Source organism: Lissotriton helveticus, chromosome 6 (genome assembly GCF_964261635.1).
Source record: "Lissotriton helveticus chromosome 6, aLisHel1.1, whole genome shotgun sequence".
Classification (NCBI taxonomy): domain Eukaryota; kingdom Metazoa; phylum Chordata; class Amphibia; order Caudata; family Salamandridae; genus Lissotriton; species Lissotriton helveticus.
This window is the reverse complement of record NC_136067.1, coordinates 843321889-843336243: the sequence shown is the minus strand read 5'-3', so window position 1 is coordinate 843336243 and position 14355 is coordinate 843321889. Positions and strand designations below refer to the sequence as shown.

Sequence of the window (14355 nt, the reverse complement as noted above, 5' to 3'; positions counted from 1 at the left end):
TTTTTTTGTGTTTTGCGTTTAAACGAAGTTGTAAAACTGTCCATTTCCATATTTATTTAACTGATAGACGCACACTCATACTTTTATGACTGTCGTGTTTTAGCTATTTAACCTGGCAAATATTACATAGCAATGCATCCACTGATAAATTCTAGCATTATACCATAAATGTAAGTTCACATATGCTGTTATTTAAAGAAATGTCATCCTGTTTTTTTTTTTTTTTCATGCTGTCCATCTGCTCAGCTGCTGACCTATAATTCATGAAATACAGCATGGAGAGTCACTAAAAAAAAAAAAAAAATCATACATACCTATTTATCCACTTTTAAAAATAAATGCAGACAGAAAACACATTATTTTCTGCCTGTATTTATCTGTAAAAATGGAAAACAAGGAGCCTTATCTATAAAGGTATGGTCATCTATTCGGAAATTGACGGGTTTTGGAAGACTGAATTGCTATAAACAGATACAGAATAACCAAAACTTGTCAGAAATCTTTAGGGATGGCGATGTACAAAACTGGGTGCAGGCAGGTATAGATAAATTAGGTACTTTTTTTACCTCCTTCCGGCTTAGTAACTTTCGGTGAACTGAAGGTAGAATTTGGTATTAACAATTAGAATTTGTTTTACTATCTGCAAATAAGGGATTACCTACAGCGCAAAGGGGATGGTCCTAATGGCTTTGAAAAAAAGAACTGGTGGAGAGTTTAATAGCACAGAATCACATCCTTATCGGGGCACTATCTAATGTATTAAGTAATGAAATGAAAGATGATCTTGACAAACTCTCTCTTAAATGGAAAGAGAAGATGTCGATTTCAGAAGCAGACTCTCTAAAGCTCTCATATTATGTCAAACTGTTTGAATGACGGCTGACTTACAAGTGCTGGTTTTACACACCATCTTGAACTGCGAAATGGGGAACAGGTAGGGGAACGAACTGCCCCCGGTGAGCAACATCGTACGCAGATATAGTTCACGTGTTTGCTACATGCACCTCTTTTATCCGTTTAAAGAACGAAATTTTAAATGTTCTTAATTGTATATGGAATATATAAGTATCATGGACTACGAAGGTAATTTTACTAGGACTACTCAAAATAGACAGAGGAGTACTCAGGTAATAGAATATTTTCTCGCTGTTGCAATGGCTATATTAAGACTAGCAATTGCCTCGGCATGGCTAGACCCGCAACCCCCACTGTTTCAGCAGTGACTGGCTCGCTTACTAGCAGCCTCCAATTTGGAGAAAGCAGTCTGTGCTAGAAAAGGCCACCAGGTGACGAGGAAAGGGCGGTTAATTTTGCACCTTTATCCAGATGGGAAAAATAATGTAGCATGTAGTAGTATTATGCATACATCTTATACATATCCCTATAACACGATCCCACCATAAGCACTATGCATATGTCAGGTGACACTAGGATTAGCAGGAGTCATTAGTTCACTGAAGAAATAATCTAATGGACTGGAAATAGAAACAATAAACCAGGACAACTTACACTGTACCCAAAGAGCCTTCCAACAAGGAAGCAGACCCTCCCATTTCCACAACTGCCAGCCCCTGGCTCCCACTCCATCGCTCAGAGATCTTTTCATAGAATGAGCTCAATCTCAACCCTCATCACTCCCTCACACATTTTCACCCATTGCTGGTCCAACAATCTAAAGAAAGGAGAAGGACAGACTAAGTCCCAGAGGGCGCTATCCTGTAAATAATCAACCGGATGCCCACCTCGCTCTCACTCAGAGGATACCTCCCGGGCCATCTGTAACTCCTCCAACTAGAGCTCCCAAACTGCCGCAAGTGGTATCTTATGCAATCCCCGCACCTCCTCTCGATGCAACACCACTGTCTCAGCCCAAACCCACTTAAGTGTCACTGCACGCCAATGTCCACAGCTAGGCAGCACGTCAGCCTTCCACATCATAGTGATTACTCTGCGCACCATTAACATCAGTAAATCCAAGCAGCGATTCGCATGGCTCTCCGCTTTCCTCTGTCTAACCAGCCCAGGGAGACCACTCGCCATGATGTAGAGGTCAGCTCTCCCCGTTATACCAGCTACTGTGTTTGTTACCTCGTGGACAAAGCCAGAAGATGTGTGCCATATCAGCATCCCACTCCTTCTTTCTCAAGTCACAGCCTATGTTTCTCTCCCAGGTCATACGCAGAGTCAGCAAGGAGTCTTGTGACGTTTACCATAGTGCTTGTGTGATAAAGTGGCGGCTGTCACCTATGGTATGCAACATGTGCACCAGAGGGTGCTGCTCAGATTCAGTGTCAATGACACGCCACAGGCACCCTAGTTAGGCCACTAATTCACCATGAGCCAGGAAGTGGCCCACAAGGAGGTCATTAGTCGTTTTCCGTTGTTCAATGCGGATGAGCACTCCATCCCGAAACAGGGCACCCAGAGTTCCAACGCAATCTGTCTCCAAGCCGTTTCTCGCTACCAGATCTCTAAAGTGACGGAGAGAGTACAGCCAGATCTCAGGCGTGTACTGAGGCAAAGCCAGCAGAATGTATTGGCCTATAAGGAAGCTGGCATGCGCCACTCATAAGAGGCTGTTGGCCCCCCAGGGTACCTCCCCACACTGCAGAAAGCCCTCAGATACTATACACTGCGATTGATTCCCTGCAGGCGCACCCAGTTCCTCTATTAACCGTCCTGTCAGCCAGTGAGAAGGCCACTGCAATAGTGCTGTTAGATAGTAGTGTTTAAATTTAGGGGCCCCAATGCACCCTTTTTCCACTGGCAGCTACATCTTGTACAACGCTGTGTGGAGCCTGCCCTTGTTCAAAGAGAAAACCCCCCTAACACAGCATGCAAAGTGCTCCGTAGTATGATCACTGGAAGATTGTCGAAATAATTTAACAGATGGGTAAGTATCTTTAACAGCAATTCCTGGCTTGCACTGTGAGTGGAAGGGTGCACCAGAACACCAACTGGGGACGAAGCAAGGCAACAGCTCTTGTAAGGTTACTGTCAATGAGATCTCGGGGGCTATTATAGATGTTATTCTTAAAGTACCTGAAAGTGCACGGCTCCTAGCGGAGTGGGTGCATGCCCACTACAAATCGCTGAGGCAGGCAATCCGGATGTGCTGGAAATAAGACAGGTCTTGGACCATTTCGCCCTAAGTCCTGAAGCATAACGGAATTCTGATAATAAATCCGTTATCCCAGTTATGCCCTCCCGAATATCGCAAACATAGATCAGGACATCATCTGCGTATATACAACTTGCGTTACCCACACACCTGGCCCCGCTGTTGAAGCTTCTGTGCTAACGGTTCCATCGCCAGAGCAAATAGGAAGGGGGGGGGGGGGAAGAGGGCACCACGGTGCGTGCACCTGCTCACAAAAAAAAAAAAGAGGCCCTATCTTCACCCGGGCTGTGGGGGCGAATAAAAGAGCCTGATAAGTCGCTGTAATCATCCATCTATACTCATAGAAGCTAGTGTCAAAAACATCCAGTTTCAGTCAACGATGTTGAACGCTTTTTCTAAGTCCAGCACTACACAGGCCACAATCTTTATGTGTTTAACGCTTCTTATGTTTGAAGGAATGATTGCAAACTTCTCAGTAAACTTTACTACAGTGTCTGATGAGTCTCAGAACCTTTTTCGCACAATTTGAAACATTTAATAAGATGGAGTCTTTCACACAGTTTCTTGTACTATCCACTGAATTGTTGAGCAAACTCTTCTTTAAATTGAATCTGGATCTCCATTAGACTCCTATCTCCCCATGCTCAACATCTGACTGCAAAATAAATATCCCTGGTTCTTTCTAGGATTTGTAACTCGTCTTTATCTTCAGCTGTAGTTTCAGTAAATTAGAATCTTGCACTAATAATCCCTCTTCTGAATAAGCAATTTGCAGACTCTAATGCGTTAAATTGTTTTGACCTATATCCGTATTGTTGCTGTCCTACAAAATTTTGGGAAAGGGAGGTTAACAGACAAATGTCTCAGTTCATTGAATCAATTACTCCACTCAATCCTTCTCAATCGGGAGTTTGATCATTACACAGTACGGAGTCAGCTCTACTATTAATCCGGGAATCATTACATGAAATATAAAATAAGGGAAGCAAAGCCGCATTAATTTTTACTGCATCTGAGCGCCAGTCTTTGACACAGTGTTTCATTGCACTCCCTTGGACCGTTTATCCTTGTGCAGTATTCAAGGGAAAGTACTGGATTGGTTTACCTTCTTGCTCATCTCAAGAATTTAAGCTTACACTGCTTAATCTGCATGTGCCATCTCTGGCAAAGATGATCCTTTCATTTTAGGCTGATTTCTCACGCTGACACACAGACATATGTTTTTTAACAAGGAGATTTGATGTACAGCATGCAACTTCAGACTCTGTATGTTAGAGGACGACCTGTGGATGACTGCAAACTCCTTTGGACCTTGTGCAGTATTCAAGGGAAATTAGTGGATTGGTTTACCTCCTTGCTTATTTCTAGAATGTAAACCTGCGGAGGAAATCTGTTCAATTACTACGGTAGGAGCTTTAGATTTACCCCTTTCAGAGAGCAAGTGCGGCAGAGCTGGCGGGTCAAGTGTTGTTTCCAGAGTCTGGTGGAAATCCTGATATAACTGGGCAACCGATAGCTGTGTGGACTTTATGTAAGTAATATTTTCTTTGTGAGGTTTAAAACTGGAGTAATTTGATTTCAGAATGTATTAACACTCTCTGGACAGCTAATCAGATCACAAGGACAGGTCAACAGCCAACTACAACAAGAACAACTTTCACCCCATGAGTTCCCTTGGAAAAAAGTTGCTGTGACTAAGAGAAGAGTTTCTTTCTCTAGACTGTAAACCATAGTAGAGCTTAGCCTCAGGGAGTACGCAAGACTTGAACTGATGACATACTGACATACGGGGAGAGGTGGAGAACTTCGGACCTGAGAGGGAATGAGTCCCTAAAGGGGTATCCCAAGGCCTTTAATGCTTTCCAAAACTTGAATAAGTCAGGCTCAATATGCAAGGTTAATTGGAGGTTGCTGTTGAGAAATTCACTGAAAAAAAGCCTGCTCACCAAGCCCGGATCTCCTTACCTTTGGGACCTGAAGAAGTCCCTATTACTGAGAACTAAGCATTCGGGAGAGTAGCTACAAACTGATAAACAGTACAAGGGGAGTGTTAGACCTAACATACAGAGAGGTTCATGTATTAGGGGGGGCTAAAAGATCACCCACTACTTAACAGGGAGCCACTGTAATGAGGATAAAGCAGGGGTTAAGCGGTGTGTGGGTTATTTCCATGTAGTTACTCATAGCATATTTTAAATGCCTAAGCATTTTCTAGCAGCACTGAAGAATGCCAAGACGTGATTTTTCGTGTCATAATTGACCCAAAGCCCTTTCTGGCTCGTTACTTCTGATCCCTTTCTCTGGCAGCGATCAATAATGATGGTTTCAAAGTTCTGTAACAGATGCTCCATTTAATTGAAATGCATTTTGTTTGAACTCTGTCGAATCTTCATTGAATGTGCTCATTTAAAGTTACTAAAAACATTAACAACTAAACTAGGTCAACATTTATAAAAACTAAAAACTATGCATGGCTATTAAATACTCGGTGCTACAGCATGGGAGATAAACACAAAAATGTCCTTCACAAAACGTAGCCTGCAATTTGTGTATAGTGGTATATAATTATAACAGGCTGGAAGCAACATATTCTCACATTACCTCCACATCACAAAGTTAAACTTTAACACAGGTGATAAAAAGAGAAACATTGTTTCTGATAGAACATAAGCAAACAATTTTCGATTGAGGCAAATAAATTTAGAAATGAGCAATTACATAAACGTTTTTTCTTTGTAATTTCAACAAAACATTTTTTTCATAATTTATGGTTATTTCCCTTCAAAGATAAAAACAGACGTTTTAAAGATGTGGAGTATGAGTAAGAAAAATAAAATGGGGATTAAAAAAAAACTAACTAGAGAACTACCGGACGAAACAGAAGGAACCCTTAATAAGAGTTATGACTCAAACAGAGTCTGGGAAGGAGTACAAAGCATGACGCCATCAAGAAAAGAAGAGGTGTAGGAATCCAGAAATGGACTTGTGCGCACTAAGCAGAAATGTAGAGCTTATCAAATAACGTACTGTGTATGTGGCACCAGAATTGATGGGTGAGGAATTGGGCAAGTGAGAAATTGCTCTAAGCAGAAACAAAGGGCAGACAGCAAAGTCCAATACGAGGGTGGTTACACACCGAAGAGGGTAAATTAAGCTGTTTGTGCAAATAAAAGTTGCATTTGCACAAGAATAAAGATAAAACACTAGTGAGGGTCAAATATATTAGAAGGTTTTCGAGATGACAAGTACATCATTTCTGAAAGCTTTGCCTATACTGGCAATGACTGAAGCACTTTTTATCTAAGAACTATTACACTTCGTGGCAAACAGAAAGACTTGACAGAGCGGTATATGGGGGAATGGGTGCTATTAATATCTGATCCTTTCACGTTCTATTCAATCTTTGTACTATTCAGAGATAGTTTTGTGTATGCGGTCTTGCATACTGATCAGTTACTGTCTACATTGGTAATGCCTATTAATCTCTTTTAAGTGCTCAAATGCACTTGAGCCTTGAACGAGTTACATAAACTCGCCCAACAAAATGTGTGTTCTGGCGATGTTGGGACGAAAATAACCACATGTTAATAATGGATTGAAGTCGGTGGAATACAGGCTAGTAAAAGTAGTACTGTAAATGTTCATGAAAGAAAATGGAAATGGACTGTGGCATATTTTTATATATATTATTTAAAATCACAAAATATATAGACAATATACTTTCTTCTTAAGGAAACGGGTGCTATGACACTTTCACTTTGTGTTTTATTGAACCTATATACTAGCTAAACATAAAATATTGTTTTACAAACACTAAACGTATCGTACATTGATATGATATAAGATTATATGTATCATAAACACACGCCTGTACAAACATTGGACAGATAGGACAGTAGATACAGAGAGAATATCCAAGTATTTATCATTTATATACAAAAACAAAAATGTATTTCTGCGACTGCTTCTTCTAACCACTGGATGCAAGTTATTCCTGTGAGACTATTGTGAACATGGTAAGCATATTTCAATAAGTTCTCAATTATACATAGTACTTTGTAAACCAGTGTACCTACTAACTTACCGTTCACACTAAAGATTATTAAAGTTTTACTGTTTGGTTTATTTTAATAATCTTGTCAAAATATTTAGCTATTAGCACGAATCAAAAAAGTTAATGCTATTCGAATGCACATTTTCCATCTCTGTCGATCTGGCAAATGACCCGTATTTTCATATCTTAAGAGATATTTTACATGCTTTAAAGCTGAAATTGAGGTGCAGAGAAATACAAAACAAACAAGGCAGCGCCTGTTTTAGTACAGAACATTCAAAGTTGAAACAAATAAAAACAGACTGCCTTTAGGTTATGAAAACCCTGTTGATAATTAAATGAGTAACTGTGGCTGATGATGGATCACAGGTATCAATGTTAAATGGCAAAATAGTTTTAAAGAAGTGATTTTGCACACGTCGATGGCATTTAAGTGGTGACAGTTTATAAATGTTTGCAATGCAGACGGACAAATTACATCTGAAACCAGTACATTAATGTGGTGACAACAAATGGGTTACATATCATGCACACAACGCAAGGTGTATTTTTAAACCATGTAACAAGAACTCAACTCAAAAGGAAGCCGACCCGGTAAGTCGCTGTTCTTTTATGTGGTTAAAAATTGCGGCTCATCTGTATATGCCACCTCTGATTATACTTTTTAATTGTCATTATAAAAAGTAGCACGATTTAAGGTTTGCCAGACAATAACACACGATACAGATGAAATGAGAGTAATAAAAAAAACAATACTTAGAATAGGTCTGCTAAATGCGTCCTGAACATAGCTTTAACTCACTACCCAAGTAAAAATTTACATCGTTTAAGAGTTTTTCCAAACGCAAATAAATGTATAACTTTCTTCAAAAATGTGACCCTTAAACATAAGCTAATTTTTTTTTAAGCCGTTTTTTTGCACAACTTTCTTCCGAGAAAACACGTGCGCGTCAAATTATTATGGGCTCGTAGTATGGCAGGCCTCTGCATAATTTAGCTTTTGTTTAAGCAGGGAAAATGGAAATGAGCGGCTTGAAAACGAGCAGCCTAACCTTTGCTCCAGCCCCTGACATTTGACCTTTATTTTAATGATCCTGTATGTCAATCCACGCTGGCTATTGACGAAAGGCCGCGCGCCGGATTTCAGATGCGTTTCCCATCCATACCACGGAGGGAATGTTGAAAGGTTACCGTAGTCAGATCTCAGTGTGTCCTCAGAGCACATGTTCGAGATTCTGGCGGAGACCGGTAGGCTTTTTTTATCATACCAGGGCCGATAAAACAAAAAGCAACTTCGATTAAGGAATGAAACTAACTGCGTCTGTGTACACTGTTTTCGCTAGCTACTTGAATCAATATTATTCATTTTTTTAAATGCACTTACCCTGGGCCCGGCTGAACCATTCGGACGCACTGATTCCAGGAGTGTCATCTAACACTGGTGCCACCAATATGAAATTATAGCGGGGCAACGCGATCTCACGATCAGTGCCCTCCCTCATCTTGGGTGTCTTTTCACGGATGTTATTTCAGCTGTGACATGACGGATGCATGATCACATGCTGTTGGGCGACTGCCGTGAAGAGCTTAACCTGTATAGAATGCCTCACACTAGGCTGTATCAGGTTTGCCCTGACGCCAAATGTTTCTATTCCTGGTGCCCACGAATTAGCGGGCCTGGGCGCTATAAATAGGGCTCTGCAGTCCATTTTTTTCCTATATGCAGCGGGCGGGGACTGATAGCGGTGACAGTGGCTGCTGGCAGTGTATGTATAATTCGGTGGGAGGTGTTGGGAAGGTTTAATTAGAATATGTGGTTTGTAAATTTCGGGTTGGTAATGAGAGTTGTCTAAAATATCTGAGCAATAAATATAACACATTTTAATAAAAAATGACGTATACAAACGGACATATTATTGGCCACTTTCCATTAATTACCTATTGCCCTCAAGACACGCTATCTGAGCAGTACTACCGCCCCCTGCTGGCTGCCGTGCGCAGGCGCGTGGCGCCACCGGTGATCAGCTCTCCGCTTCAGTGGAAGTAAATACCGCACGTGTGTTACGTCCGGCCTGAGGGAAGCAGCACACGCTCAACGGGGAGCGACACTGCAGCTGTTGCCCAGGAAGGCGTGGCAGTAGGGGAGTGCCTTGTCAGTGCACCAGCCTCTGGGATTGAACTGTGAAAAGCGAAAGACTCCCGCGGGATCAGGGAAGAAGAGAGCCAATCAGAATCGGGAGCTGCGGACGCACCAATAGGAAGCGTTAGATGAGTTGCTCCGAGGCCAATCGCTGGCGAAATGTGCCAGAGGTAGTTAAGGGGTGGTGTGAGGTGGATAATGTGACGCACGCGCGTTTCCTTTCATCGCTCCACGCGGGATTTCAGTTGGTGGTGATTGTGTACACGTGCGTTGGAAAATAGACCACCTGTATCTGGTTGCAGTATCTACGATCCGAGTTTTGATTTAATGACCGAATCTATCCAGTGCATTCAAAGCATCGTCGTATTACAGCGTTGCGTGCTGGCTTTTCAATAATAAGAACTGCAAAACTTGTCTTGGCATGAACTGGTTGCAGGCAAGAGCTATATTTAAAATTATCTTATGGGGTTAAACCACTTGCTTTAGTGAGCTTTGTAAACCTGGTAAATCTCAGAAAACCGTAATAAAGATAAGAGAACTGTAGTGGTTAATGCACTTGCTGGAGGAATATGTGTTCTGCCTGGTCACACTTTGACTCCTAAAGTAGCATCGAGGCGTTAATGTGTCTCCTACGAAGCATATCGTGTAAAGTGCAGGTGACATTTTTATTTTATGTAGATAGGTAAGTGGGTTATTGCTTTTGACACAGCTCCTTTAGTACTTGCAGTTCATACATTACAATCCTAATTTAGCACAGTGAGCTCCGACTCTTATTCAAAACTCTCCCTCCTTGAACCTTCACAGCCTTGTCATAAAGTTATTCGACTACTTATAATAAAAATATATATATTTCTTTATTGGGGGAAAAACAATGGACATACGTTGACAACATTTTCTTGTCTGATATAGTATTTCACGGTGCTCCCTTAGTGGAATGGTTGCCTGATAATACATAGTTCGGATCCTTGTCTGCAAGTCGTAATTAGTAGCACTTCAGCATACAATTGTAGAGAAACCAACAAACTTCATACAAAACGTCAATTCACAAAAAAGGGAGATATGGGAAGGAGAGGGTAGTTATGTATGCTCTCAGAGTTGGTCTGTATGAGTGGTAATGCAGTTATGTCATGGGTCGGAGCAGAGTCAGTGTGTATCTAATCCTGTACGAGGGAGCCCATATGTGTTAGTGCTGCGAGATGCTGAGGACTAGCAGCTAGAGGAAGGGAAGGGAGAGTTGGGGGAGGGGGTTTGCGCTATGATGTAGAGTGGGAGGAGAGGAAGGCGTCGGAGAGCCAGGTTGCAGGGCCAGTAGGTAATTTTGATATATATTCAACAGTAGCTGGTGGAATACATACCGTATTTTTAAATTTAAATCTGTTTTTTTCATGGTCCTCCAACAGTGCGTGCCCGTTGGACATGTGCCTTGCCCCCTTGGCACACAATTTGATATCAAGTGATATGAGATAACGCGGTTAACCCAATCCAGCCTCACAGCTCAGCAATTAATTTTCCGCAATACTTTATTTTTGCTACGTTTAATACCATATTTCACCAATGTGATTCCGCGTTTTCAATACATCTTGAACCATAATCCACATATACTGATGTCATGCTATACTCCAGCTTCTAACGTTCAAGTTGTGCACAATGGCCTCATCCAAGAACACGATGAAAAAGCATGTTTTGTTCCAAGCAGGGTGGTTTTATTAAGACCCAATGCACTTCGGGCATCACAGGCCCTTCTTCGGGGGTAACTAAGTAAACAAACATTCACTATAATTACATATGCAACATTTATCTAATTTTATGAACAGTGTTTTGCTCTGTATGCTGACTCTACTATCAGCAAATCTCTCACAATCCATAAATTATTTTAATTATTTTTAACACATTTACGATGTCTATTCTTATTGGAAACACAAAATTCAATCTAATACATGAATTAGTCATGCACTCACACCCACATTCATAAAACTAACCATAATCAGTGCTCACCCATTCTTACTGTCCAATTAAACACCCCCTGACTCCCAGGTCCTGTCCCTAATCACATACATTCTATCAGCTACACCAACTCATTCAACCGCCACCTGCCTGCTGCCTCATATCACCCCCCCACTTCCTCTGAGCTTCAATTCACACATCCTCCCTTTCTCTCATTTAACCACCACCTTCCTACAGCCTCGTATCACACACCCACTTCCTCTCAGCTTTATTCCAGGTATCTTGAATTTCTCTCATTTAACGCGACCCTCCAAACACTCCCAATCTCACGTCTCGTATCACGCTCACATCCTAACCCATCATGCATCGTCACCAACCCCCACTTCCTCTCATTATAAAACATCACTGACGCTTGGCTATCTCACCACCCCATGTACACCCCCATTACTTCCAACTCTATGTGCACTCCACTAACCAGCAAACTCATGTACCTGCCAAGAATCTCTCCTAACCGCCTTTCTTCAGAAAAGCATTACCAAAACTGCAGTAACACACTCTTTTATTCACTCATTCCCTCCCACTTCAGTTCCTCCCACAATCATACTCCTAATTGAACCACCTGTTATTGCGCGTTTTCAATGCATCTTGAACCATAATCCACATATACTGATCTCATGCTATACTCAGCTTCTAAAAGGAATTGATTTTTAAAGTTAGTTGAACTCGATGCTACGAAAACGGTGTTTATTAGAGCTAACTTTTTGTTCAACTTATCCATTGCATTATGGGAGTGGTGGTTTTGAGCACATATGAGTAGGGAAGGAGGCAAATCAGGTGGTTCAAATTGGAGTATAATAGATATAGGGATACCTGCAGACTATGGGCGCTCAACCCAATACTATCTGGGCTACTGTGTTATACTCTCACAAGATGGGTGCTTCTAGAGGTAAGATGCGTATCCTACATCTACAACTTTCAAAGAAAGCGACAAATTCTACAATAACCTCTGAGCACAGCAAAGTCAAATTTCAGTACGTTACTAATAGCCAATATTTAGGCAAGAGTCATTCAGATCCAAATTCACAGTTTCAAAAATTAAATGTCCAAATTCCAAAGGGTTGGTGTTCCTTGTTGTTTATTTTCTTGCTTCAGTATTCACAAAGATGGTACAACAGCCAACACGTGTTTCGTCGTGTACAATATAACACACTGACTTCTTCAGGGCTGAAACCAAATAAACATTACCCACAGTTACTACACGCACTACGTATGGCTAGTGTAAAGAAGTAAGTCCAAAGCACCTACTTAGTAGTGTAGTAGTCCGCTGAGTGTGTAGTATTCAGGGAGAAGAAAGAAAATAGTAAAGCCACTACTGTAAGATTATACACCTATATTGTGTGAATAAAGTTATAGGTCCAATACCAAGAATTGAAATTAGAAATAAAATGTCAGAAATGGTATAGTCTGATTTTATATTCACCCCAATATCCACTGTCTCTTAATATCAGAAGTGGTTCATAAATCCAGTAAATTATATTTCTGTAAAGAAAAGACCTAATATCAGCCTATATCGATTCCAAACATTGACATAGACCACTTAACCAATTGTATACAACCTCACCATTACCATAAGTATATTGAAACGAGTAAAATTACCTCTATTAGCTCTCATTCTCAATACTCAATAACAAAATCCTCTTTTGGTTCTTCCAATATTCAAATTTCAATCTCAATCTGCAATTGAAAATATATGTTTTTTGCTCAGACCTATATTTCGTGTAAATAGTAAGAGTAATCTTATTTTCTTATTACCATCACACTTACCCAAACCACAAAAGGATGGGTTCATAATCTTGCCAATATTATTGCTAAATTTCTTCTTATCAGAACTGTAACAATAAGCAATACATTTTACTCACTATTAAGCTCACTAATACTACATAATTAAACTATCGTCAGTGTAATGAACACAACTCACCTTACATATAAGCTATACTTAGATGAGGGAAATTCTCTCAAGCATTCTTTGATTTTGGATTCCGATTCCTAATAAAAGCAAAATTGTGTGCATGGTAGTATTACCCTTATATTATATCGGACTCCATACAAGCTCATATTTCAATAGCCTCACCTTCACAGTGATTCTCCTTTCTCGTAAGTTCCCTCGTTCTAAGATAGATGCTTTTCCTTCTCTTTCTATAACATACGTTAAATAGATCACCAGAATTTGTATCTCCCAAATCTACATTCTATTCTCAAAAGAGTTGTGTACACTCACCCTTATCAAAATAATAGTTATAACCGGAGGTCGTTCATATCTTTATTTATCGAAAATGATTCTAAAGTAAAAAGCAAAAAATACCAGAATGGTCAGTATCACTTCCTATAAAATCACCAAAATAACTGATTTATGTTACGATACTGCTCACCAAATTTCTTTATCACGATATCATCACAACCTCCGTATTACGTAATCCTCCTCCTGAATAAAATAAATAAAAATATATTTCAAGATCCAACCTATTAATTACAATCCCGTAAAGCTAGGATATTTCCACGACATAAACTAAATCATCTACCTTTGTACGGACGGATAATCCTCTTTCAATCACCTCGGCGTCTAGCACCGGCGCCCTCTTGTAAAGTCTATTTATGTTCATTCACCCCGGGCGCCATCTTGTAACATGTTCGTATTTCATCTATCATGTTTCACGCGTCCCGCCGCTCAAATGTCAATACAATTCTCCTAATAAAGGGTAATAATCCGCCGAACAACATTAAAGCGCTATGAGATATTCCTAAGCATAATTAAATTATAGAAATACAATCACAATATAAATCCGAACTAATACCATCATGAATTTAAATATAAACACCGTTAACAGTGAATAATCTGTGTGCTTACTAACGTTAAAATCTAGTGAAAAGAGTTTCCATGCAGCAATGAAAAGTATTTCAAGATTATAGTAGTCAGTTCAGTGGGGTTTCTTTAGAGGGCAGCAGGAAAATAAAGAGTGCCCATGTTAGCTAGTTTACCAGGAATCAGTAGTAAGGAATCCTTACAATTATTGAAAAACACAGTATAAATCGAAAACA

The 14355-nt window shown here is 40.3% G+C and overlaps 1 protein-coding gene across 3 annotated transcripts in view; it reads right to left on the bottom strand.

The window, feature by feature from the left end:
• The window catches only part of LIN28B (lin-28 RNA binding posttranscriptional regulator B), a 1177402-nt gene extending 1168046 nt beyond the window's left edge, over positions 1-9356 (bottom strand). For 2 of the 3 annotated variants that reach the window (XM_078648451.1, XM_078648450.1), the window contains exon 1: positions 9114-9356. The gene's annotated coding sequence lies outside the window, so the exon portion shown is untranslated. Of the gene's footprint in view, positions 1-8559; positions 8812-9113 lie in introns of those variants that run through there. The other variant, XM_078648452.1, reaches the window with a different exon arrangement.
• Positions 9357-14355: the final 4999 nt, after the last annotated feature.